Here is a 27499-nt window from a genome sequence, read left to right on the forward strand (position 1 = left end):
TTTCTTTTAAAAAGAAATACTGATTTAAAGTACGTAAGACAACCTCAAATATATCCTACCCATAAATGTTTAGCGAAAAATAGAGTAAAAAGTGAAGCCCATCTTGACCCCTCCTGCCCCACTCTCACTTTCTCCCCCCCCCCCCAGAGTCAACCACTGGGAAGGGAATTGTTTGCACACTCTCTGATTTTTTTTTAATTGAAGTATAGTCAGTTCACAATGTTGTGTCAACTTTTGGCATAGAACATAATGTTTCAGTCATACTTTTTTTTAAGTAAAAAATTTTTTACCATATTTTTGAGGGTCGGAGGTAATTAGGTTTGTTTATTTATCATAATGGAGGTAGTGCGGATTGAAACCAGGACCTCTTGCATGCTAAACTCATACTCTGCCACTGAGCTATGCCCTCCCCCGACCTTTTTTTGTACATTGACATGTATAGATGAGTGCACGTGCCCATGTAAGTGGGATAGTACTTAGAATACGAATAGTCACTTAAAGGACACATTTTTAAATGGTTGTAAACACTGCCAAATCTCCCTCCAAAACACCATGACAAAGTCATATGATGGTGCATGAAAGTGCCCCTTGCTCTGCAGCCTTATCAACTTCAGATCTTATTACGTTTTTTCCAGTCTATTTTTAAACTCCTTGCATTAAAGCCATAACTGTTTTTATATGAGATGGCTAGTTCTGACATATAATAGGTCATGTCCTCCTTCTCTAGGGTTCATTTTTCTCTCTGTGCAATGGGCCTAATATTGCCATCCTCTTCTTAGGGCTGTTGTGAAATTTCGAGGGATTGGCAGGAGTCAGATCATGTATGGCATTTGCAGGGTATGGTAAGAAGTTTGGGTTTTATTCTGAATACAATCATGTCTTCTCTTTCTTCCCTTTAAGAGATCCCCTCATATCTTTTTGTCTGAATTCTCTCAAGCTTTTATCTGTCTCTTTCTTAGCAAAGTCTTTGCTGGCGGGGCACATGTTTTTGTTAGTAAACGCTTTGAGCGCAGTACTCCTTCACTGCTGTGTTGAAGACAGTGCTTGCATGTAGTAGTTACTCAGTAAATAACCGTTAAGTGAAAAATAGAGATCTACAGAAATGAGAGGCCACAATCTCATGATTTTTGGTTTCCTGTCTATATCTCTGAGGCAGAGTAATCTGGGGAGTCTACTGAGAGTTGATTCTAATTAGGACACATGGTGATTTATAGAACTTGGGATGCTAAGAGGAACTGGTCCCCGTTGATTAAACTTCCAGTGTTAGGATGACACACATTAGCTTAAGAGGTCAATTACTGAGGTTGGTCAAGCTGTATGAGCTCTTCCCTTCTCTGATTAACCATTTTATCCCTGGCTATCTCATTCTACTCTGTTTCCTGAGCAAGACAAGATGAAATCTTTTGAATATTAGGGAATCCAGGATCTTAGTTCTTGATAGTTATTTGTCAAAGCTTTTATAAAAAAAACATTTTTTTGGAGGGGAGTTAATTAGGTTTATTTATTTATTTATTTATTTTTAGAGGAGGTACGGGGGATTGAACCCAGGACCTCGTGTATACTAAGCTTGCGCTCTACCACTTGAGCTATACCCTCCCCGCTAAAGCTTTTTTCCCCCTTCTTCTGAGAAGGGTAAAAGGAATTTTGCTATGTTTAGATGCATTTTGTGAGGTGCTAAATGGTTCACCAGTGGGTTCTTTTTATCTGGGAGAGTCAAAAAGCCAACTCTAATAAGAGTGGCTGAACTATATTGGGAGGGGGCAGAATGACAGTCATTTTTCCCCAGGAAATGTAGTTAATGCTAAATGTCTTGCCTTTAAACTTTGTGTCATGGATGAATGAGCCTGGGACATACACCTTTGTCTCCCATACATCACCACATTTATGTGCACATATATATTTATATATATTATGGTTATATACGTATGTATTTACCTAGCATGTGTTATGCATTTTATATTTTACATATACATATAAATCTATTAATCCAGGTTAAATCAAATCTATCTTGTAGGAGAAAGGAAATGATAAATAGATCTTGAGAGATGTATGTAGAAGGGAAAGGAAAGTCAAACTTGACAGAGAAGGAGTGTGGATGCATGGGTCAGTTGAACATAGATCAGCATCAACCAGCCAGAGTGCCTTCTCCATCTCAGTTTCTCCATGAATTTTAGAACTTGCCTTTTAAAACTAACTGTCTCTCTTCGGGATGAACGGCTTGTAATTAATTTGAGCCTGCCAGTAGCTAAATGTGTCTTGAAAACTGGGGTGCCTGATGTTTGAGCCGATGTCTTGACATACACATGCATAAGGCATTCTATCTTTACTTTATGGAAATCACCCATCACCCTGGTTATTTTGGTCTGGATGTATTTTTAGATTTCTCCATCCCTGTCACCTTGTTTTTTTTGGTTTAGTTTTGTTCTATTTTTATCTCTTGGATTGTTTACAGCATATGAAAAAGAGGGGAAGTTCCTTATTTGAAACACTAGTGATTAAATACTGTGGAGTTTGCTTTGCTTTGGGGTCCTGAATTGGATCATAGCCAGGGATGTAGGTGAATGGGTAGTTCCTTATGTGCTTTGCAAGGAACTGCTGAAATACCCTGATGGCTCACTTTCACTGCCCCCTTCCCATATGGGCTTTGACTTCCCGCCTGTGTATGCAGATTTCAAAAGACACTGTTACTAGGCAAAGTGTCATTCCAAATCTGGATCCCAGGTGTGATTATCCTGGATCTTGTGCTTTAGAGGTCATCTTCTGGATCACCTGAGTGGAGAGCCCCTTGAAAGCGAGCTGATAGGGAAGCAGGAAGTAAGTATTACCATATCCAGAGAATTGACCAATCCACCATCATAGTAAGAGAATTTTGTATATCCCTCTAGGTAATTGATAGATCAAGAAAATAAAACTCAGAAATAATATAGGAGACTAAGAAAAGAATAAAAAAGAATAACGAAAGTGTTAACTTTAATGAACATACATAATTAGAATACTTTTTCTGACTATCATAGAATAGAGGTTCTTTTTAAGCATACAAGAAACTGATCATGTACTATGCCTAAAACACATTTAAAAATTAATCAGTATCATACTGATCATATGCTTTAGCCAAAATGCATTTAAGTTAAGAAATGAGTAACAAAAATGTAACCAACCCCCTTATATTTGAAAATATAAAAATGTTACTATGTCACTCATGGGTCAAAGAAGAAAGCATAGAAACAGAATTTATCTAAAAGCTAATAATAAGTAAAATTGTACAGTGGGAGAATGTAGCTTGATAATTAAAGGTAGAAATAGAAATTGTGAATTATTAGTTTAGAATCCCCCCCAAATTAATCACTATACCCATATGGTTTATAGTTGAGATCTGTAAAATATTTAAGCACCATATAATTCCAATCTTACACATAGTATAGAAAAATAGGAGACACTGTCAGATTATTTTGTGAACCTATATGTAACCTTGTTTAAAAAAAAGCAGATGATATAAGGAAGGAAAATTACAGGTTTGCTCACTCACTACAATAAATACAAAAATAAAAACCAAAATATCAGCAAATGAATCAAGCAATTTATTAAAAGAATAATATCTCATAACTGTGTTAAGTTTTTCAGGAATCCAGTTTTAGTTCAACATTAGAAACTCTTTTACTGTAATTTGACACTATCAGTTTAAAGAATTAAACCTGTATGTTTAAACCTTCAGTCACCTGAAGATATGCCACCAAAACGAGATTAAATTTGACGTCCATTCATAATTTTTAAAAACTTTCAGCAAACTAGGAATATAAGAATACTTCCTTAATAAGAAGTATGTGCAAAACACCTTTAGCAACACTTATAATCATGAACTATTAGAAGGAATTATTTTAAAATCAGAAACAAATGATCCTCACTATCATCGCTTTTAATAAATTATGCAGGTGGTTCTAGGCCATGCAATAAAGCACAAAAATAAAGTTATGTGGGTTAGAAAGATAAAAACAAAAAATGTTATTTGTAGGTAGAATGATGACTTAGGCAATTGAAAAGACAAATCTACTTATTAGAATTAATAAGAGTTTAGCCAGACGGCTGGACACAAATTTAATATACAAAAATCTAGATGCCAGCCTTTCCAGACACCAGCAACAAACAATTAGACAATGTTATTAATTAAAATAAAGCTACTATTTAAAATGCCACCATTTAAATGTGCAATTTTCCTCCATAGATATACTATGGAGAAATATTTTAAACTTGTCAAAACCATTAAATGGACAGATTCATCTTGTTCTTAGGAAAACTCAATTTTATAAATATTTAATTCTTTCCAAATTGATCAACTCTAATAAAAAATCCCAGTAAGATTTTTCCTGAAACTTAAAAAGCTGAATTTAAAAAGTGCAAACCTGTTGGTGGTTCTTAGGTGTTTACATCTATCAAAATTAATCAAATTGTACATCTTAAATATGTATAGTTTACTGTACAGGAATTATACCACAATAAAGGTGTTAAAATTTAGTAAAAATTGCAAACCATAAAGTAAAATGGTTGATGAATTTGGGCACAGTAAAATAAGAACTTTTGATCATGAAACAACATCTTTGGGAAAGTAAAGAGCCAAAACTAGGAAACAGATATTTGCAACACATGTAACAGAGAAGGGATCAGGGACCATGAAATATCAATTATTACCCTGACTTCAAAAGAAAAGACAAACATCTAAATACAAATATGGGCTCAGAGAGGGGAGAGTATAGCTCAAGCGGTAGAGTGCATGCTTAGCATGCTCGGGGTCCTGGGTTCAATCTGCAGTACCTCCTCCAAGTATAAATAAGTAAATAAACCTAATTATCTCCCCTTCATAAAACAGGCAAATAATAACAGAAATATGGGCTTGGAGACACATTTTTCAGAATAGAAAACATAAATGTTCAATAAAAAATATGTATAGACTACAATGAGATACCATTTCCCAATGAGATACCACCCACTAAAATGGCTAAAGTAAAGAAGACTGACAGCATAAAATGTTTTCAAGGTTTTGGAGCAACTGGAGCTCATACATTGGTGGTAGGAATGTAAAATGATAAAACCACGTAAGAAAATTGACAAGATTCTACTCTTATGATCTAGCAGTTACACTCCTAGGTATTCATCCAGGAGATGTGAAAACACTGTGCACAATAAACATAGTTCAAGAATGTTCACCACAGATTAATGAATAAAAATATCAATCTAAAAGTGACTCAGATGTCCATCAGTAGGAGAATGGACAAAATGTGTATTTACACAATGGAATATTACCATTTAAAACGAAAGTAGTACTGATGTATGCAACACTCTGGATGAATCTGAAAAACTCGTTGGGTAAAAAGATCATGTATGGTGTATGCTCATATTTATATTAAGTTCTTCTGTACACAAAACTTCTACTGTGATAGAGCTCACATAGAGGGGATTGTGGTGGGTCTAAGAAGGGACAAAAGGGAAGTTTCTGAGGCAATGGAATGTTTTCTATTTGGATAGTGATCTGGGATACACAAGCTGTATGTATTTGCCAAAAACGACTTAAGGTCTGTGCATTTCAACTGCATTTAAATTATCCCTCAATTTTAAATAGTCTTATAAATGCTGACAGTGATTACTTTGTGGAAATAAAGAAATGAAAAGGTTAGTTTTAGTATAAAATTTCTACTGACATCATCATGCTCAGGTTTAAAAAAATTATTTTAAACAGCTTAAATGGAAGTAAATATAACATTCAAAAAGTAGCTTTGGTTTTGGTGAAAAGTAAGTACATTGATGGAAGTGAAAAATTAGAATAAAATTATTGTATGGGAAAAAATGAATAAAAGTTCCATCTCTGTCATCATGGAAATAAAAATTATGACTTCAGTGAGATATTTTAAATCCATCAGATTTGCAAAATTTTCAAAGCCTTACAATATCAAATGTTGGTGAAGCGTGGAACTGTGAGGATTCTTCATAGACTGCTAGTGGAAGTGTATTTTTGTGGTTATATTTGAAAATAGTTTGCCATTTATTAGCAAGTTGAAGATACACCTACACTATGCCTTAGAAATTTTACCACTCACTACTCTAGAGATCCATCTTCAGTAGTTTTTCATATCTCCTTGAATAAAAGTCCAAAGGCTAACAGTAGCTTAAAGGGCTCTATAGAATTTGTGCCACCTCACCTTCTAAATGCCCATCTGATTCCATGCCCTTTTACTCCGTTCCTCACTTAGCGCATCAACCTCATAACAGTCCTTGGTGTTTGCTTCACACTTCAAAAATGCCCCTAACTTAGCACACTCTTTACCCAGAAGAGAATGGCTTGCTCCCTCACCTACTTTAGAACTTTACTCAAATATCTCCTTTTCATTGAACCTGAAAATACACCCTTCCAACACTCCTTAACCTCTTTTACTGCTCTAATTTTTATCCATAGCATTTAGCATCATCTAATATCCTGAATATTTTACTGACCTGTTTATTTTCTGTCTTCCCCCATTGCAGTATAAACTCCATGAGGCCAGACAATTTTGACTGCTGTTTGACTACTGGAATCCATGGACCTAGATTAGCTCCTACATCATAGTAAGTGCTCAATAACTCTTTGTTGAATGAATGCATAGGTGTTCATAAGAGCATTACTTGATAATAGACTGTTTTTCAGAGCAGTTTTAGACTCACAGCAAAACTGAGCAGAAAGTACAAGCGTTCCCGTATATCCCCTGCCTCCGAACACATACACACAGCCTCCTCCACTAACAACATCCCCCACCGAGTGGTCCATTTGTTACAGTCGATAAACCTACATTGAGACATCATTATCACCCAAATTCCATAGTTTGTATTAGAGTCCACTCCTGGTATTGTACATTCTATGTGTTTTGAGAAATGTATCATGACATGTAGCCACCATTATAGGATTATACAGAATACTTTCATTGCCTTAAAAGTCCTGTGTGCAACAGCATTATTTTTAATAGCAAACATATGGAAACAAATATCCATTAGCAGCAGAATGGTAAGTAAAACATGTTATATTCATTGAAGGAAAGACTATACAGTTGTGGGAAAGAATCAACGATGACTGCATATATCAGTGCGAATGATTCTCACTGATATGATGGATAGTAAAAAACAAGTCATATAAAATGTATATTCTATGATTCCATTTATATGAATTAAAACATGTGAGACTAGGAGTGTATATTTTAGGGCCTCATATGAATTTAGTAAAACCATAAAGCAAAGTAAAAATATGCAATCAATATGGTTTAGGAAAGTGGTTACGTCAGTGCAGGAGAAGGTTGGGTCCGCAAGAGCTTCGATATTATTGGCAATATCCTTTATCTTAAAGCAAATGATGGTGACATGCATTTTCATTTCATTTTGTATCTTTATATCTTACCTCCATGTTGTGTATTTCATTTTGTTGTACATACATATTTAAATTTGTTTAAATCGCAAAATGTAACTCAGAAGGTGCTACTTTAGATGGAGTGCTCAGATAATCTCTATGAGAAGATGACATTTTAACTGAAATCTGAACAGTGAGTTAGGCATTCCAGGATCTAGGAAAACATGGATTATAAGCGAAGTGAGAGCAATTCTAAGGTCTGTGAGCCATGACTGAAGAAAGCCCAGAAAAGAAAAAGGTTGGAGAAAAGGGAGAGGAAAGCTGACCCAAATACCTGAAGGACTGAAGCAGAAGATGAAGATTTATCCTGGGTAGTGATGAAAGGATGCAAGTAGGCCAGTGGGCTAAAGCTATAATGAGACAAATCAGGACAAGATCAGGAAGAAGTTTTAAGACTCAGAGCCTGACAAGATACTACTTCAAGAAACAGCAAGTTCTTAGTCACTGAAGTTGTTCTTAGTAACTTAGAAGGTTTTTCATGTGTCTGTTTATGTATATATTTTCATTTTAATATTAATTTTATATTACTGCCCCCTCTATTCATTTTCTCCTCTTTGGAAACACGCTCTCAGTTTCCTGCAAGGGTATGGGCTTTTTCTCCTCCCTGTGCAATGGTGGCGTGACTAATAGTTAAGATACCCTGGCTTATTCTATCCAATGGGTGAGCTTCAAGCCCAAGCTAAATATCTACCCCTGTCTCTCTCCTTCCCTCCCCCCACCTCCCCAGTCCTGGGACTTTCTTGTTCCCATGAGCACAAGGATAGAAGCAGAAAATCCATTCCAAAGAGCTTTCCAGTGACTCATTTCTGTACTGGAGGGGTTTATAAGTGATCATCAGGTTCAGTGACAAAGGTTTGAAGCTGTGTTAGCATAGCATTTCATTTCACATATGAGCAGCAACATGACATAAAAGAAGACGGCAGCCAGTCACCTCTCTGGCATCCACTGGCCCGCTGTGAGAAGACTGTTGGTTAGCTTCTGTTACCTTCATCCCTGAAACTAACTTGCTTCCTGCCCCTTTTGGTTACAGTTCTTTGTTTCTTCTCTCCATTTCATGATACACCATTCCAGTAATTTCCTTTTTGTTGTCGTTGGTTTCAAGTCACTCTGCATACTCAGTTTCTGTATTCTGCTTTTCCCTGCACAGCCAGTATGGTGCAGCATAATCTGCTTCTGACAGTAAGATCTCAGAAGGGATAGAAATAGTCACTAAATCATGGAACCTTTCATTTGGCCTTTAGTGACCATTATGAATGGTGAAATTAAATGAAGTGAGATGGTTTGATCATATTCTCCCTTTATTTTGGTCATTGAAATCATCCTACACAACTGCTTGCGTCCCTGTGGGCAGTGCTAATAATTTGAGGCAGTCTTTTAGTTAGTTTAATTTTGCAGGTGCTGTTAGGAGAAACCAGCTGGCTTCAAGAAAATTGCCCTCTAGATGCCAGCTAGCCACGATATTATCAGCTTTTTGAGGGTTTTCAGAATAACAGATGAGATAATAGTAGGTTTTTAAAATCCCAGTTTAGATCCGATTTTGCTGCATTTAACACCAATGGTTTTGCAGAAGCAGTTATTATTCAGTCCAGTCCTGAATTCATTCCCCCCTCTTCTCCTCTTCCTCCATTTTCTAAATAAATGAAATTGCTCACTTTCCCTCTCTCTTTTCTTCTTTCTCCCCTTCCTCTCTTTCTCCTTCCATCCTTCCCTCACGTCTTTTTTCTCTTAGGCACACACAAGCTGACAAGCTAAAACATCATATAGGGTGTCGACAGACCTCAACCCATCCTCGATGCTACAGGAAAGCTCAACTTGCAATGTGTTAATTGCAGACTGCAGAAATGCGTGGTGGGCTTCTGTGATAAAACTTACTCCAGGCAAGCCAACACAGTGATTACTTAGTCATGTTAAGTGTCACATTCATTAAAAATTCTGACTGATGTTGCCAAAGTAGCTCACATATTGGAGAGAATGTTACCAGTCTCTTCTGCTCTGAAGGTCTTTTGAGACAATAAGGTGAAGTGTATCCATGCATACTTGTTGAAATAAACCCCCTCTTTCCTTTGCCACATTTCCTGAAATGTCCAAAGTTATTCCTTTCTGTGAAGATAGACTAGCTTCAAAAGTTTTGGTTTAGAGGAAATATATTTGAAAGATATTCATAGCCTATAAAGGATTAGGAGATGGAATACTTTTTATAATGAAGCTATGAACATCACTAAACCCCTTATTGTGACAGGGAATTTTTAAAACTATGGATGAGAATCAAGAGTTTGAGAATGGTCAGTAATTTGCACTGATAATAGAAAAAGTTGAACTTCAGGTTTCCTTCCACAGCTTCAAATAGACTAACCATAGACTAACTCCATTTTCATCTGTTTTGCATTTGGGGCTTCTGTATTAGACTCTGTTAAACAAAAAAATCTAATCAAGGCTGCAACATATTTGACAGTCACTACTGTGACAGAAAAGTCATAATTTTGACAACGGAAAGGGTCATAGAGATGATTTCATTTCGCAGATAAGGAAACTGAGCCGTAAACAGATGGTGTACTTTATCCAAGGTCATAGAGGTAACCAGAGGCCAGAACCTCATGATCTTGGCTTTGCCCATGTTGTCCCCATTTCCCAGAAATATTCTTCCTGTGCTGCTTTTCTTGGCTTCTAAAGCAGAGGTGGTCAAACTTTGACCCGTGGTTCGAATCTAGCCCGTAGGCGGATTTTGTAAAGAAAGCTGTATTGGAGCGCAGTCATCACCCTCCATTTCCTGTTACCTGTGGCTCTTTATGTGTGACACCAGCAGAGTTGAGTAGGTGATATGGAGACCCTGTGGTCTGCAAAGAATTTTCAATCTAGCTTGCTACTGATCAAGTTTCCCAACTCCTGACCTAGAGCCTAAAGTCTGTTCTAACCTGTAACATCCACGTGAATGGAATGAGAAGAAAGAAAGAAAATGAGATGGATGGCATGTTTTGAGGCTTCATGTCAGCAGAGTGAATCCTTGAAATGGCCCTTTTCCAATTAGCCCTTTCTTTGCCTGCCGGCTTCCAAGTCACTCCAGGCTGCTAAGCACCCCTCTCCCCATTTGCCAGGCCATCTGCATGCAGTTTCTCTCCCTGCTTGTAATTCGAGCATTATTTCTCCTCATCCTCTGATTTTTTAAAGGTCCCACATACATTTTGTATCAGAAGATATTTTATGAAACACAGATACTCAAAATAGAGCAAGATTTATTTTTTAATGGCGGAGAGAAGCTGCTGCTTCACTGGGAGACCAACTCCAGACAATAAGTTGCCTCGTTTGACTGTGGCCTGTGGAATATTTTGTATTGAATGTAGAGGTAGGCCTGGTGATACAGAACCGTGTCCCGGAGGCTCCGGCAAGTCGTTGCCCGGGTCCCGGGCCCTGATTGAAAGTGCTCCATTTCAGCTCTCACTGTGCTTCATTCAGGTCCTGTGGCTTTTTTTTTTCTGGGATAAACACTGAATCTTGATTATACTTTTCAATATTGTTGGCTAATGCTAATTGATCACTTATTATTTGCCCAGTTCCTTGCTACATATTGCACATGTGTAATCGGTAATTCTTTTTCTCCACATTTTATAGGTGATGAAATTGAGACTCAGAGATCAGGTAACTTGCTCAAGATCTCACAAGTACTAAGTCACAGTGAGAATTCAGGCCCAGGTTTGTCTGGTTCCATTGCCGCTTCTTTTTAAACCACTTCACTCGCCCGAGTTGTACATGGACAGTAATACAAGGCTTTTTAATGCTAAATGCAGAAACAGAAAATAATCTTTCTCTAAGGAAGGAAGAAAGCTCCAGGAATAGTAATGTCTTTGCTTAAAGGCGATTCCAAAATCTTTATACTTGCTGGTCTTTTACACGTAAGACATTCGAGTTATAGACAGAGATTGGCAGTGTTTTTACAATTGCCGTGTTAAATCGATTTAATCAATATTTCCTGAACACCTGGCACGTGTGAGGGTCTGTGCTATGTTCTAGTCATCTCTTTGTGTCAATAATACTGTCATTGTTGTCATGTTCACAAATTGACTGAGACGTTAGGCATAGATAAATAACAAATACTTTTTGACTGAATGAACGAAGTGAAGTGTTGGGAATATCACACTGGCTAAGAGAGACATAGGACCTATTTTCCTAAATCTCACAGTTCAGTGTGTGAAGCAAACATACAGATAATGGATGTGTTGGATGATGTACAAAATAATAGAAGTGGGCATAAGGTGAGAATTTAGGAATTTGGCAGATAGACAAAGTGAGGAAGGACGTTTCTGGCAGCAAAACCTAAAATGTGCAACGTCATGGGGATTTGAAATAGCATGACGTGCTGACGGATTTATAGGTAGTTCGTTAGTCTTGGAGGGTGTGAAGACATGTACCTGGACACAGAGATCGGGGGACCAAGGAGTGAGTTGTTTTTTTTCATTTAAACAACATTTCCTGGGCATCATTTGTGCAGAGTGCTGCAATATGGTTTGTAGGAGCCATGAGAAATTGAAGAAATTTCCGTAGAACTTTAGAAATTCTGGAGATGATAGTTGGCTTCTGGAGATAAAAACAACTAGGGCATATAACCAAGTGCACGTGTGGGCCACAGTCATCTGAGTTTTGGAAGGAGCTTTCCCAACTTGGCTAGAAAATTTATCCTCACCTTACTTTTTCTCCTTTTTTCTAGTCTTGTACTTGTCTTACTTTATGCCATACTTCCTTTTTTTTTTTTATTCCTACCTTTTCTCCTTCCCTACTCTTACTTCTGCTTCACCCTTTTCTCTCTGTTCTGGGAGTGTTAAAGTCCCCATAGTCTGTCTGTCTGTCTGTCTCTCTCTCGTTGTAAAGACTGATAACTTGGAAGGAGAATTAGGGAGAAGAAAATAATCTTTTAAGTTAGTTTTTCATTCCAACCTCAGACACAGATATGTCACAGTCTCTTCATGTGCTAAATAGGTTTTTGGACCTTAATCTAAGTCGTGCTCTTTGAAATTTAGATAAAATTACATCAGGGCGTTATCCTACATTTTGTGGGATGTTCATTGCCTGCCCAGTTTTTTTTTTTTTTGGTATCAATGAAAAGGAATCACATTTTATTGTAACTTCTGGTTCAGAGTTTTCTTTTCCATTGAGTTCTCGTTCTTAACTGGTCCATTTCTTCCCTTTTCTTTCTCTTTCCTTCGTCTCATGCCAATCCAGAATTGGGAGCTCAGTTGTATTTCTTTGATTTGCACAACAAATACCCACTGGCACATATCTTCCTTGGCTTACAGTGGGGCTACGTCCTGATAAACCCACTGTAAGTTGAAAGTGTCATAAGTCGAAAATGCACTTAATACATCTAACCTACCCACCATCAAAGTTTAGCCTTGCCCACCTTAAACATGCCCAGAACACGTACATTAGCCTAAAGTTGGGCAAAATCATCTAACACAAAGCCTGTTTTATGATAAAGTGTTGACTATCTCATGTTATTCACTGAAAGTGAAGATAGAGTGGCGGTACGAGCACAGAATTGGAATTCTAGTGGTTGTTTACTCTCGTGGTCACGTGGCTGACTGGTTTCCGTGGCTCGCCAGAGCTGCCCAGCGTCTACAGAGAAGACCTTACTGCATGTGGCTAGCCTGGAAAAGGATGAAAATTCAGAATTATGACTTTTACTGAACGTGTGTTGCTTTCACACCATTGGAAAGCTGAAAAATCAAGTCAAACCATGGAAAGTCAGGGACCATCTGGGTGAGCTTTTGTATTTGTGGCAATTTCGCAGCATCATAAATATCCCATTGTATCACAAATATGCTTTTTCCTCTCCCCTCACAACAAAGGCTTAGTTAATTCTTCTGTGGGGAGGTTTAATTTGCTCTACTTTTATATGTGTTCTTCCCAATCCAGGCCCTCCTGATCTCACCTTTTATACCTAATTATCAAGATATTTTGTTAAAAATATTATCATTCCTTTTCTAAAGGAGGCTGCCCAGTTACTAAAATAACGTTTTGACACTGATATAATAATAGTTCAAAGGCTTCCTTTTTCTCAGTGGTGCTGCAAAGCGCCCCCAGGAGCCGCTGAGGGACGGGAGAGAAGACGGGGGCATGGGCAGCAGGCCCCGCATGTCCACAGCCCTGCTTCAAGCACACCAGCTTCACTTTGATTTCTTTGATATATTTGGTTTCTTGACCATTTAGGGTAAAAAAAAAAAGTTCCATTTCTAAAGTAAATTTTGGAAGAGCCCTGCTTTAATAAGTTTCAACTGTTAACTCACAAAGATAGTGTGAATTCGAGATAGAGAAATGTATTCCAAAGGAGGCAGAGGCTAAATTCTTGATAGATTGACTCTGGGGGCAGGAGGGCGTTTCAGGGAAATGTAGCCCTTTCTGTTTATGGCTGACTTTGGAGTTCTGTTGGACTGTGCGTCTGCCTGGGGCAGGACAACGTGCCAAAGGGGCAATTCCAGATAGAGGTGGACTTGATAAACCCAGCTCTTAGTTCCTCATCTTTATTTTCCCCCAGATGTGAGTGATGAACCATTTGGCACTTGAGTTTAGGATGACTTTACTATTTGCTGTCATCCTGAACTTTTCTTTCTTTGCTTCCTGTACTCCGCTGATCTTGAGTGTGCTCGCCGATGTGATTCAGGACCCTAGCTGTCTCTCAGATGGATTGGTTTGATATGCTGCTAGCAATTAAGAAGAAATAAAATCCTATTAATTAGACACTTCTTCTGATGAACTCTTGTGAGTAATTAAAAATAACCGCTGGGTTTCCTGGAATTTAATAGAAATCTATCACATTTTGGCTTCTTCCTCGAATTGAGGTCATTTCTGCACATCTTGTTTCATTTATGAATAATTATCTCCTTTAAGGTAGAAGTTGTGTTGTGTTTATCTTTGTGTCCTCCATGGTTCTGGGCAGATATTAGGTTTGCAGAAATAACTTGTTAAATTTTTGCCAGAGTAGACCATGGCCCACCATAGTATTGTATTCCCTATTTTAAAAAAGGCATCCTGGATCCAGTCCAGCAGGCGCGGCCCCCTCACCAGCTGGATGCCCTCCTCCATGGTGGTCCAGGGCCTGAAGGGCAGTCCGGTGGCCTCCAAGCGCAGGAAGGACTCCCAGTGCTGGCCCCAGGCCAGCAGCGTCTGGCAGCCGCCCCGCAGGGCCTGGCAGCGGTGGTTGGAGACGGCATCGCCGGTCAGGTCACCCAGCATGAATTCAGGGACAGCGTCTGGCCCCCCTGGTCATACACCCGCAGGATCCAGGGACACCTTGCCTACAGTCCCACGGGAGTTGCCAACAGACATCATAAGTGTTCGGGTTCCCTTGCCATCCTTACTTGTGGAGCCAGCCACCAGTTTCCATGCTCTCTCTGGCCACTAGTCTCCATACTGTCCATTGTCTTCCTGACAGACTGAGGGAAGGCAACAGGGGCCAACTGCAAATGGTTATGTCTGCTCCAGTGACCATCAAATGCTAAAAGAACTTCTGTTTCAAAGGACAGATTCTGGACTTCTGAATATCATGATCCATTTTTCCTGTATTAAGATGATAGGAGATAAGAGCGGTGGTTAGAAAAGCAGTTGTCAGAGGAGTAAAGAGTAGTTTGTTTTGAAAGCTATGACTGCTTAATAGTCATATAAAATGGGCAAGTCATTTCTACATTCTGAGCCTTAATTTTCATATTCTAAAAAGGGCAAAGAACAATAATATTCCTCATTGTTTTTTTTAATCTATTTGTTTTTAGAATTGAGAGGGAATGTGTACAATTGCTTGGAGTACCAAATTAAATTTAAAACTCATAATGAATAATCATGAAATTGGATTATCAACCTATTCTATAACAGTAATTTATATAGTAAAAAACACCACAGTACTCTTTCTTTCCCATTCATGTTCTGTCTCTCTCTCTCTCTCTCTTTCTGACTAGCCAGTTTCAATGGAATATTAAAATTATTACAAAGTAAATGTATCTGGCAAATTCATGTCTGTTGTGAACTTCTCACTTGCTGAATTTTAATAAACTATTTTCCCAGGGGGGAGAAAAAGGCATCCTGGCTGTTGAAAATCAGTTGAGATTGGTAGGGAATTAAGAGGAAGGGAACTGACAATTTTATACATTCTCTATATGCTGCACGTTATTGTTGAAATCTTTTCTATGTCATCTCATGTATTGTGCTTATACCCCAGTGTCACAAGTTTCATGACAGACATTTAGATCTTCCTTGCCAAAGTGTTGGCTTCTTATTATGTAGACTGCATGATTTTAAAAGTCCCCTCTTGTCCTTGGTGCTATGACTTAATCATCATGGCTTCCTTTTGGGCTGTGACCTCAAGATACAATATGCATTCTGTCCCCAGTAGGTGGTTTTGATACCACCCTTTTTGACTACTTTCATTAAGTTTAACAAATCTGTTGTACGTCTGAGGCTGTCACAGGGCACGGAGTATTTAAGAGAAACAAATATACAAACAACCTTGGTACTATGGACTTGAAATATCCTCGAAATCGGAACTCTTTGTGACCTCCATCCTTCCCTTCTTGGTTCTCTAACTAGTCTTCACTTTCTAGTTCCTCCATGGTCATACCTTATATCCAGTGAGACATGTCCCTAAGCTTACCTTGCTATTGAAGGAACTCGTGACTGTCTTGTGCCCTCATTCCTTGTACAGTTTGCAAAAAAACAGGCTGTCAAGCCTAGGTCTCCTGAGCCTCAGAGCCACATCCCTTCACAGGTATAGAAGTTTTCTCTTGGTTTTAACCTCCTTCCTTTTATTTTGTTTTCCTTCCATACAGAGGGCTAAGCTCCTTTTATCTTTTTGTCTTACTGACTCCTGGCAGTCCTTTAATCCAGTCACTCTAGTTAACATGCCACTCTGTTTGTTTCTCTAAATAGTTCCTAGTAAATCAGAGAATTGTGATAAGGTCACATATTGAGCAGAAAGCTAGCCAAGAGGACCTAGACAGTGGGGAGAACATTTCTTCCCAGCAGGTAAACTCACATAGGAGAATCAGGATTTATGCAACAAACAAATCAAGGGATAATTTTTCACTTTACAGAAGGACTCACCATGGGTTTCCTTTAAATAGCCGGTTCCCTTAGTGTGTGTTACAATGGTATTCTATTGCAAAATAATCAAATCCAAGTTCAAGTTTTCAGAAAATAGGAATTACTATGATACCTAGTAAATTTTATAGATTTTCTCTACCTTGAAAATAAATTTTAAAAAATTGGGCCTGCAGTTAATATATATAGCACAATAATAGTCACTCTCAGGGAAGGTAGGGTGTTGAGTGTCATCAGTGTTTCTCCACCTGCGGCAGACTCTCCTATGGTACTTTTAAAATGGAAACTCTCCAGGTGGAAGGCCTGTGAATCTGTACTTTAACAAACTCCTTCAGTGATTATAATTCACAGTGCTGTTTGAGAACTGTTGGACTAGCCCATTTCCTGCCTGAATCTTTCCTGCTTGTCTTTCCTTGGCTTTAAGGAGAAGCACCTGACCTTAAGTGTTCTTTCGGTGAGGAAACAAAGATACTAACATTGGGATTGTAAACAAGGCGAGAGCAGGGATGGTGAAGGAGGTGAATATACCTTGGTGTGTGTTTTTATGTCGTAGAAGTGAGTCTTAACGTATAGAAAGAGAAATCTGGAGAACGTTGTTATGTACCTCTTTCTCATTTCTTTTCTACTTGCCCCTCTGTGATAGGGTGGCCAGACTTGATGCAATGGCTACTGGTCTTCCATGTTTCGATTTCTGTGCTTTTTGATAATGTGTTCTCAAATAGTCTTGCATTGATGGATGCATTTTGTCCTTCATACATAGCTACATTTTTTCTTAATTTGTTCTGTTACTTTCTTCCTCTCACTCAGGTCAATAAAAAAAAAGTCAGTCCCTCTTTAAATGCTAAGCTTTGTGCTGATCATCATATTAAACTTGTAATGGAGAGATGGCCATGATGGTGAGGGCACTGAGTCACCAAGAAGGTTGTAGAAGGTCCAATGTGATATGAAGTGATTGCCTGACCCAGACAGGAACAATGATAGTCAGTGACCACAAAGTGAGAATGCCTGTTAACACCATTACACAGGTGAATACAGATAGTGTTACAAGGTCCCAGAAACTTCCTTTACTCCTGATATTCATTATCCCACCCATCTCCCCAGAGGTAACTACCATCCTGATTGCTGTCTCCAATAGATTAAGTTAACTGCCTATTTTCAATTTATATAATGTAAGTTATATAGTCTGTACTCTATGGAATATTTCGTTCAACATTGTATTGATAATATTTTTAATTCTGGATATACTCCCTTTGTCAGTTATATGTTGCAAAAGCCATTTGGTGGCTTGCATGTTCTCTTTCTTAATGGTGTCCTTCTAAAGAGAAGCTACTAATTTTAATAAACACCTATTCATTGTATTTTCTTTCAAGTTAGAAGTCTTTTCTTACTCAAAATTCTTAAAAGTGTTCCCCCTTGTTATTTTTGGAATTTTTGTTTCATCTTTCACATGTTGAACTATAATCTGTCTTAAAATCATTTTTGTATATGGTGTGTAGTAAGGGTCAAATTTCACTTTTTCCCTGTTGATAGCTAAGTAATCCAACACTTTCTTTTCCCACTGCTTTCCAGTGCCACATTCGTCATTGATCAAGTATCCGTAGATGTGTTGATCTATATCAGGACTCCATGTTATGTTCTATTGATCTTTTTGTACTAACACTCTACCACCTTAATTATTGTAGCTTCATAATAAGCACTGGGTACCTGGTAGTATAAGTTCTCCAACACTGTTTTCCTTTTAAAGATTGCCTTGACTATTCTTGGCTGTATTTACATTTATATGTTAGAATTATGTTGCTAATTTCCACTAAAACTATAGGGTTTTAACTGGAATTGTAATAAATCTGTAGGTAGATTTGGGAGAATGAACGTTTTTAAAATACCGAGTGTCCCAATCCACGAACTTAGTGTATTTTTCCATTTATTTCAGTCTTCTTTCTACCAATAATGCCTTACCATTTTTCTGTACAAAGCATATCTTTTATTAGATTTACTTCTAGGTGTTTGGCTTTTTTTTTTTTTTTTTGGTTGCTCTTGTAAATGGTATCTTTAAATATATATATTCACATTATTTGTTGATACTATATAAAAATACATCTTGTATATAGACTATGATTCTGGTCATGGTGCTAATTATTAATCATTATAGTTTACTTTTAGGTTCCTTTATATTTTCTATGTGTACAATTCTGTTATCGGAAAATATAGAGGAATTTATTTCTTCCTTTACAATCCTTAAAATTACAGTTTTTTCCTTGACCTCTTGGCTCCAGTAAGTATCTTGAGTACAGTGCTGAATACTAGCAGGTAGAGGGAACATTCTTGTCTTACCCCTAATCTCAGGGAAAAAAGCTTTCAGCATTTCACCTTAAAGTATTGTGTTTGCTGTGAGATCTATGTTAAGTCTTTTGTTACACTAAAGGTATTCCTTTTTATTATTAGATTGATAAGAGTTACTTTTAAAAATCATGACTGTATTCTGAATTTTACTAAATGCTTTGTCTGCTTCATTGAGGTATTTTTACTTGATTTTGTTCATGTATTGAATAGCAATGATTTGGTTTTGCAAGTTAAACTAGCCTTGCACTCCTGGTATAAATCTAACTTGATTTCTATTTCTTTTTGTAGTTTTTAAATTTTTTTCCAAATACTTCAATGCCATATTCTTAGAAGCATTTAAATTACAAATTATTATATCTTGATAGAATGTTTCATCAAAATTGGTCGCTGTCATCAGTCATGCATATTATATTAACGTCTACATTTTCTGTTTTACTAGAAGTACACCAGCTCTCCTTTTCTAATGGAAGCATGATGTATCTTTTCCATTCTTTTGTTTCAGGTATTCTGTACTTTACGTTTCAGCCTTTCTGTGTCTTTACAGGTAAATCTCTTGTAAGTGGCATATAGTTATTTTTAATCAAGTTTGATAATCTATATATTTTTATTGGAGCATTTTTGCCAGATGTATTTAGTGAAATTATTGATCTGTTTAGCTTTAAGTATAAAGTCATCCCTCAGTAACTGCAGGGGATTGGTTCCAGAACCCTTGTGGACACCAAAACCTGCAGATGCTCAAGTACGTTATACAAAACATCATAGTACAATTGGCCATTCGTGTTTGTGGGTTCTGCATCTGTGAATTTGGAGGGTTGTCTGTACCTTCTAACTAGTTGTTTTTATCTGTCATCTGTCCCATCTATTATATGTTCCCTTACCTCTCATTTATTCCCTTGTTTGCATTAAGTATATTTTGACTATTCTTCCCTTCTATTCGTTTATTTGATATATATTTTATCTTATTCTTTTGGTGATTATGATAGAAATTATAACATGCTCCTTTGACTTATTAAAGATTAAATTAGTTAACATTTTTCTGACTTCATAGACAAAGCATTGCCCTGAGGATACTTTAACTCTATCTACCACCCCCCTCTTTGGGTTACTATTATTGCATATTTTAATATCATATATATTTTAAACCCCAGAAGGAGTTAGTATTATTATTGCTTTGCATAGTGAATACTTACTTGGATTTACCCATATATTTAATCTTTTCTTTGCTCTTCACCCTTAACTTCATCTCCATTAATGTGGGTCTGTTGATGATTATTTCTGTCAAATTGTTAGCATTAAAATGTTTATTCCATCATCTTTTTTCTTTATTATTTTCTTTCATTTTGGAAGAGTTTTAGATTACAGAAAAATCATTAAGATACGATAGAAAATCCCCATATACACTTGTATCTGTTTTCCACTATTATTAACATCTTACATTAGTATGACACATTTGTTGCAATTAATGAACCAATATTGCTATATTATTGTTAAAGCCAGTATGTTATCAGATTTCCTTCTTCCCCCCCTCAGTTTTTAGTTTTTCCCTTGTACCTGGATCCTTTCCCTGCTTTTTTAAAAAAAAATTTTTAATGACATTGATAGTTTTGAACCATACTGACAATGTATTTTGTAGACTGTCCCTTGTTTGGGACTTCTCTGACATTTTTCTCATCATTAGACTAAGGTGATGGGGTTAGGGTAAAAAAACACAGTAAAATGACTTATCACTGTTGACATTTATTGTGATCCATCTCACTAAAGTAGCATTTGCCAAGTTTCTCTACTATAAAGTTACTCTTTTCTCCCCTTCCTGTATTGTTCTATTCTGTCGTTATTTTTGAATGATAAATACAGTGACATAATTGTTGGTTAGCAATTATTTCCTCCCTGCCTTTGAAAATATCTTCTATATATCAGTTTTTTAAATGAAGTATAGTCAGTTACAATATATATATATCAGTTTTAATGTTGTCTTTGAACTCCTTTTTATGACTTTCTCTTTGTCAATTTTTACCATCTTCACTATGATATATTTGTAAATGTGGCTTTCTTTGTGTTTATTCTGCTTGGGTAACTGGAACCTGTGGCTTCTCAAATCTGTGCCTTGATGTGTCTCCTCACTTTTGAAAATACAAGCTATTATTTATTCAAATATCACTTCTGCCCCATTCTACTTCTCTTCTCCTTTTGGGACTCATGTCATCCTTTTTTTTTTTTTTTTTTAGAAATTTTGCTGTGTACAAAATATCTCTTTAAGTCCATTCAGTATTGTCCAACTTTTGTCTATTCAAGGTTTGGTCAAATCTATATATTACTTACTTTGATATCTTCTAGTTTACTAATCTTTTCTTCTGGGTTGTCTAATTTGCTTTTCAACCCATAGACTGAGTTTTTAATTTGACTAATTTGTGCTTTCCATTTCTAAAAATTTACAGTTTCTTTTATAAGTCCCAGTTTCCTATCACAACGCTGCATCTTGTTGTTTAAATCCAGAAACCTGTTATTAATCATAGTTATTTTGATTTCCTGTGTATCTTTTAATATCTGGGTCTCCTATGAGTGTATGTCAATTTCATTTTCTTAGTGTTTAGGTAATTCTTGTCCTTTAGTATGATTGGTTATTTTTATTGAATATCATATATTGCATATTAATAATTATAAAGATATTCACTACTCTGAATGATGCTACCTTTCTCTAGAGGGGATTTATTTTTTGTGTCTAGTATGCAGTTAGGCTAGGAGGTAAAGTTATTCAAATCTGGGCTTCAGCCATTCGAGACTTCATCTATTTCTGCTTCATTCTTACTGTTAGGACATCACATTTGAAGATACCAATTGTCAACCTGTAAGATTTAACAAAACCTCTTCATAGGACCCAAATTCCAGTGTTTTTCCTTTCAGCCCTGTGAGATTACAGAACACTCTTTTTAGCTTCTCAGCTTCAGTATGCTATTTTCTGTTTCATAATTGGCAAACCCTTCAGGAGAAGAGTAACCCCAAACTCCTGGCTCCCCTCTCTTGACTTCTCCTTTCTTTCAGATTTTAGCCCTCCATATTTTCTCTTGGTATCTTTTTAGTGTCTTCAAATAGGTTTTGCTTTGTTTTGTTTTGTTTCTCTTTCCTAATTGCTTTCACTGAACAACATAGTAAAATAATAGTCAATCTTTAATGAAAATGGGTCCAATTCCTGAGCTACATTCTTTGATAGTCTAATTCAGTAAGTTTGGCATTTGGGACTAAGAATCTACATTTAAAGAAGAGCCACAAGGTGAGTGTGACCTAGGTGTTACACAGATTGTCCATGTGGAGAATCTTTAGAAACACTGTCTTACACATGCATATAGCATGGATTATCAAGGAAAGTAGACTAGGTCATTTAAGGTTCTCGTTAGCCCAGAGTCTTTGGGAATTCATGAACAAGCTTCAAAAGCTGTCTTCTAGGAAAAGTAAGTGTTCTTTGCCCACGAAAAGATGACTCTTTCCAAGTTATGGTGTCCAGATCCCAGAAGCTTTTCTCCACTTTCCTTGTGAAGAATGTAAGATTCATGGACTAATGTGTTGTGAGTCAACTTACTCATGAAGCTTGGCTATGACCTGCTTTGTGTCTATTTCTCCTGTCTTATCTTATTTTTGCTTTATTTATCAATAATATAAATCATATCACATCATCCTTCGATTTAAAACCCTCCAAAGTCATTCCATTAGAGTTAAATCCAGATTCTCTTTTCCTGGCCTACAGGTCTATGACATCATCTGGTTCCGGGCTTTTCTATCTGGCCACTCCGCTGCCTGTTCCCTTTACTTTGACCACACTGCTTTTCTTCATTTTTCTCTATAATTCCAAATTCATTCCCCTCATATGGCCTTTGAATTTGCTATTTTCCCTGCTGAAGTGGTTTTTACCACGATCCGAATCTCTGCTTGGTAGGCTTCTTCCCACCATTCACATCTCAGGTAAAATGTCATTACTTTATAGAAATCATCCCTCAACTGCTTTTCCAGTTCCCCTCACCCCTGTTCTCCTCTATTCTATCACTCTGCTAAATAAATTCCCTTCATAATGCTCACATAATCTAAAATTATATATATGTGTATCTATATATATTTTGTTTGTCTGTTTCTAACTAGAACATAAGCTTCCTAAATTCAGGGACCTTATCTTTTTTTTTTCTTTTTATTGTTGAAGTTCTTATGCCTGGGAAAGAGTTAACACCTAGTGTCAATATATATTTGCTGGAAAAAAACAAATGAAAAAATACAGTAGGCACTTCCAAAGGTCCCCACTAGCCCAATGTCTTCACATATCTATCTGTTGAAAAGTCCCTGAATTTTTTTTTCTCAGACATTTTCCCAGGCTAAAACTGCTAAATACCTCTGAGAAGAGTAATGCTTTAAGATCTGATCCGCCTTGTATATCCCAGGTCACATAATAAAGGAATAAAATTTTGGATTTTCAGTAAGACAGGAGGGTGCTGAGAGGGAACATTCTGGAATACGGGTCCCTTCTAGGGAAGACAGAACTAATTGGGTTACTACAGGCACCGATTCAGACATCCAGTCGCCACTTGAGAGAACAGAAGGAAGGTTGTAAATATAAATTATGTGGATTTCCCACTTGGCGAAGGGCCATGTTTAGAATGAAGAGACCCTTTCTCCATCTTTCAATTTGTAAGTGGTTTTCATCTCACATCCTGGCTCAGCACCTTCCTTCCCTTTAGAAAACTGTCTTTTCAAATTCCTGGGACTTATTTGTCATTTTCTTACATGCCACAACCAGTTGTTTCTGTTGTTGCGTTGTCCTACTGACATAACGTAATCCACTGTGACAGATGCAACTATGGTATCTCAGTGCCTTGTAAATGGGAGACGACAGAGGGTTGGATCCTGGAGGAGTACGCTGGCCTCTGCCTCTGCTGACAGAATCTTAACGACTAGATGTGGTTCTAAACCTTCATTTGTGGGCTGAAGCTTTAGTGGTTAGGTTTAGGCTTTTTGTGGAACTCATAGGTTTAGCAATACAGACTGACACAGTGCTGTGAGCTGAAGGTACTGTTGGGACCCAAAAGCCAAGCCCTCAAGATGTTTACCAAAATACTAATAATAGTAGCTCAGATTTACATGGCACTTCCTTTGTGCCGGGCGCTATTATTTCTATGTGTTGCACATATGCTTGCTTATTCAGTCTTGACAATTCTGTGAGACAGGTGTGGTGGAGAACATACTGAAACTTAAGTCTTGCTGCCAAAACTGAGCTCTTAACAGTGTCTCTCCTCTACTCTATTGGTAACCATGGAGAGAACTGTTAACGGTCGTGGTGGCAATAATAACAATAGTTATTGTTAACTGCCAGTATTTTGTGCTGTGACCTGTGCTGAGAGCTTTACCTACAGTATCTCCTTTAACCCTAACACTAGTTCTACAAAATAAGTATCGTTAGAAATCTTGTGTTGTCGATGGGGAATGTGAGGTTCAGAGGGTGGAGACTTCTCATCCAAGGTCTTGGACTGAAGACGAGGGGATGGCCAGGAGCTGAACCCAGGCTTCTCCAGACTGGGATCCTCAAAAATTCACATCCTCTTCCCGCACGGCCATGCTTCAGTTAGCGTTATCAGCCACCACATCAAGTTTTCCTTTGACTTACAGCGAGGCTTTCTGACAAGGTGGGAGAAATCAGTGACTCCCTCTCTGCTGCGTTATAGGTGGGGGGTCTCTGTGTGTCCACGTGGGCATCGCTCTGTACACATCTAGCCAATAAATCAAAGATAGCAATCTACCTGACCCTGGGCCCTGTGGGAGGAACTTGTATCTGAAGCTTTCCAAGGCAAGTCTTCTTTCTCCTTTATTCAAGCACATTTTCTCTTTGCTCTTCTTCTTGTACAAACATAATACATTTCGCCTACTGTCCTTCATTGTTCCTTTGAATTGGTTATCTTGCTGTTGGGATGGAGCGAATAGATGCTTCCTATTATGTCTGCTCTCTGATGTTGTTTTTAAAACAGCTGGACAAGATGAGGGACTGAGGCTGTGGTCAGAGTTTAGGGCCCCAGACTTGTCCAAGGGAAGGTCTGAGGCAGTGAGGAGAGCAAAGTCATTGTCTCCCAGGTGGACTAGATCCATACTTAATAGTACTGCCCTTTAGCCACTTCCCCGCAGGGACTTCAATTTTCCGGTCATTGTGCCATTTGCAGCGCAATGCAGATCGCTCAGCACCGCTCTCCCCGCTCCCACCTGCTGCCCTGTGTCTCAGTTCCCTGCTACTTCTTCCCCTCCATGAAGTGTGCCGCAAAACATGAACCAGCGTTATTTCCCTCCCACACAGCAGTCAGGGATTGCCTGTTGGTGCGGAGAGACCAGGCAGGGGTCCAGTGTCACAGCCACCTGCCTATCCGGATCTGGCTTTTATCAGTCCTTTTGACTCCCTGCCCCAGGTCTTCATTCTAGTGACATGGTAACCTCTGCAGAAGGCTTATCAAAGTCAGGGACCGACTTCCTTCCTTGCGCCCAGCACCGAACCCTGGCCCCATCTATCAGGAGGGGAACTTAGCTGAGCTCAGTTGGAAGCTGCTGTTTGTATGCCCCCTGCTTCTGTTTCTAATGACTTTCCTTTGGCATCAGTTGCACTTTGCTGCCAGCGGACCCCTTCACCCACTGAGGATGGGCGGCAGTGGGCACGCTGCCTTGGTTTTATGAAGTAGCAGCGGTGTCTTCTTGTACTTAACAGTAATCTGAAGGTCAGCGCTTTCGCCAGGAAAAGACAGTCTTTTAAGCCTTAAAAAGGGCATCAAATCTCATTATAGCTTCTGCCACAGCAGTACCTAAGATCTCAGACCTGGACTGTTGATGCCAGAAGGAAAGGCATTACGAAGAATGCCAGAAAGATGGGTGGGAGAGTTGACACCTACTCTTACTGGAATGCACCATTGTGAACTTTGACTATTTGCAGAGGAACAACAGTCTCCTCACTTGAAGTTTTTGTCCTGCTTGACAGGCTGCATCCCACGTGGAGCTTAATGCCTGGGCCAGTGAGGTTCGAGGGATGGGTGAGTTTTTCCTTGTCTGTGTGTTTGGAGGATGGGGGGGGAAGGGAATTGTGTGTGAAGACTAGAGTCTATCAAAAGAGGGCAGGGGCAAGATGTGGCTTAAGAGAACAATATTTGATATTATAGCAGTTTTAATCGTCAAAAGCAAAGTTTGATCAGTTTTTCTTGCCTGATGGAAATCAGTAGCCCCCAGTCAAGTTGCCCTGTATCAAATGGTCCGGTGGCCAGCCCCGCCTCAAAGTGGCTTTATTACAACAGCGGGAAAAGTTGTGCTGTATGTTTATGGAAGGAGGAAAGAGTTAAATTGAGAAAATCAGCTTTATCTTTCAGGCCTCCCTCGGTCATGTATTTTCCCTGTCTGCTAGCTGTTTGAGGTCACTGATGTTTTGAGTAAGACAACCAGGAAGAGTGCCTTGGTGACAGCGCCTTGCCCTCTTTAAGGGCCGAGCTCAGGGCTTATTCATTGAGAAGGTCTTTGATTTGTTGCCCCTTTGCATTTTCCTTTCACCTGCGTTCTGCTTTGATGGCTCCTGCCTAGTTGACACTTGTGGCTGCTGTTGAATTCTGTTACCTCACATTTGGTGACTTCAGGTGACCTCTCTCGGTCTCCACGTCTCTGCCTCTGCCTGCTTGTCTTTGTCTTTCTCTTTAGTGCAGTCTGTCACTTTGCCTCAGCCTCTTAACCTGTCATTTTTTGACTTTCTATCTTTTGGGGGTCACTTCTCTGCAGATTCTCTCCCCTGGAGTTATCATGAGAAAAGTGATATGTGAAAGTGCTTTGAAAACAATTTTCATACAAACGTAAAGTGGTACCATTGCTACCAGCTCTGAAAGTGTGTCACACTCCCAGCAGTGATGCAGGAAAACAAACAAAAATACTAGCATAATTTCCCTGACATGCTCTACAGGTCATGTTTTGGATTGATAAGTGTATGAATGGAGATAACAAATACCAGTAAAATTAGTGAATCTCTGTGTTTTAAAAAGTGTGGTTGAGAGTGTCTACTTTGTTATAATATTACCACTTGATGGTGATTCTATTTTCTTCCTGGTATTAGCTAGATTTTACCTGCTGTTAGTTTTTGCATTTGAGCCAAAGTTGATCTGGACACAGAGAAATTGAGGCCCAGCCATTCAAGGAGGCTCACTCTCACTATGGACGTTAGAGGATTGAAGAGGCAGTGCACGGAGACAAGGGAAGGAAGTATTAATCAGAGCCTCTAGCGGATGGCAATAATAACAAAAACAACTACCTGAGATATTTATGTGTAATTAACATCAGTACACAAATCCCTAGCCACGTTCCTCTATCACCAAGGCAACATAGACAGGACAGAGATGCTTCTCTATGTCCTTACAAACCTGATGATCTCACGTGGCTACGGCTTATGGCATGTCATTGTAAGGATGATTTCTTATGTTGAGTACTTATTAAGTGTCAGGAATTATGTTCAATTCTTTGCATTAATCTCATTTATTCTATGCTCCAAATAATCCGTGAAAAAGATACGTATTATTATTATTGTCATTCACATCTTACAGATCTGAAAATAGACGTGGAAGAGTTGAATTTCCTTCCAAAGGTCTATCAGTTTCCACATGGCAGTGCTTGGATTCAAATCCA

The 27499-nt window shown here is 38.2% G+C and overlaps 1 long non-coding RNA gene across 1 annotated transcript in view; it reads left to right on the plus strand.

The window, feature by feature from the left end:
* Positions 1-27499, plus strand: part of LOC135320227 (uncharacterized) — a 415474-nt gene that overhangs the window by 269232 nt on the left and 118743 nt on the right. Inside the window, exon 3 of the long non-coding RNA XR_010379478.1 lies at positions 6511-6591. This is a non-coding gene — a long non-coding RNA (uncharacterized LOC135320227). The remainder of the gene's footprint in view (positions 1-6510; positions 6592-27499) is intronic.

Source organism: Camelus dromedarius, chromosome X, assembly GCF_036321535.1.
Source record: "Camelus dromedarius isolate mCamDro1 chromosome X, mCamDro1.pat, whole genome shotgun sequence".
NCBI lineage: Eukaryota > Metazoa > Chordata > Mammalia > Artiodactyla > Camelidae > Camelus > Camelus dromedarius.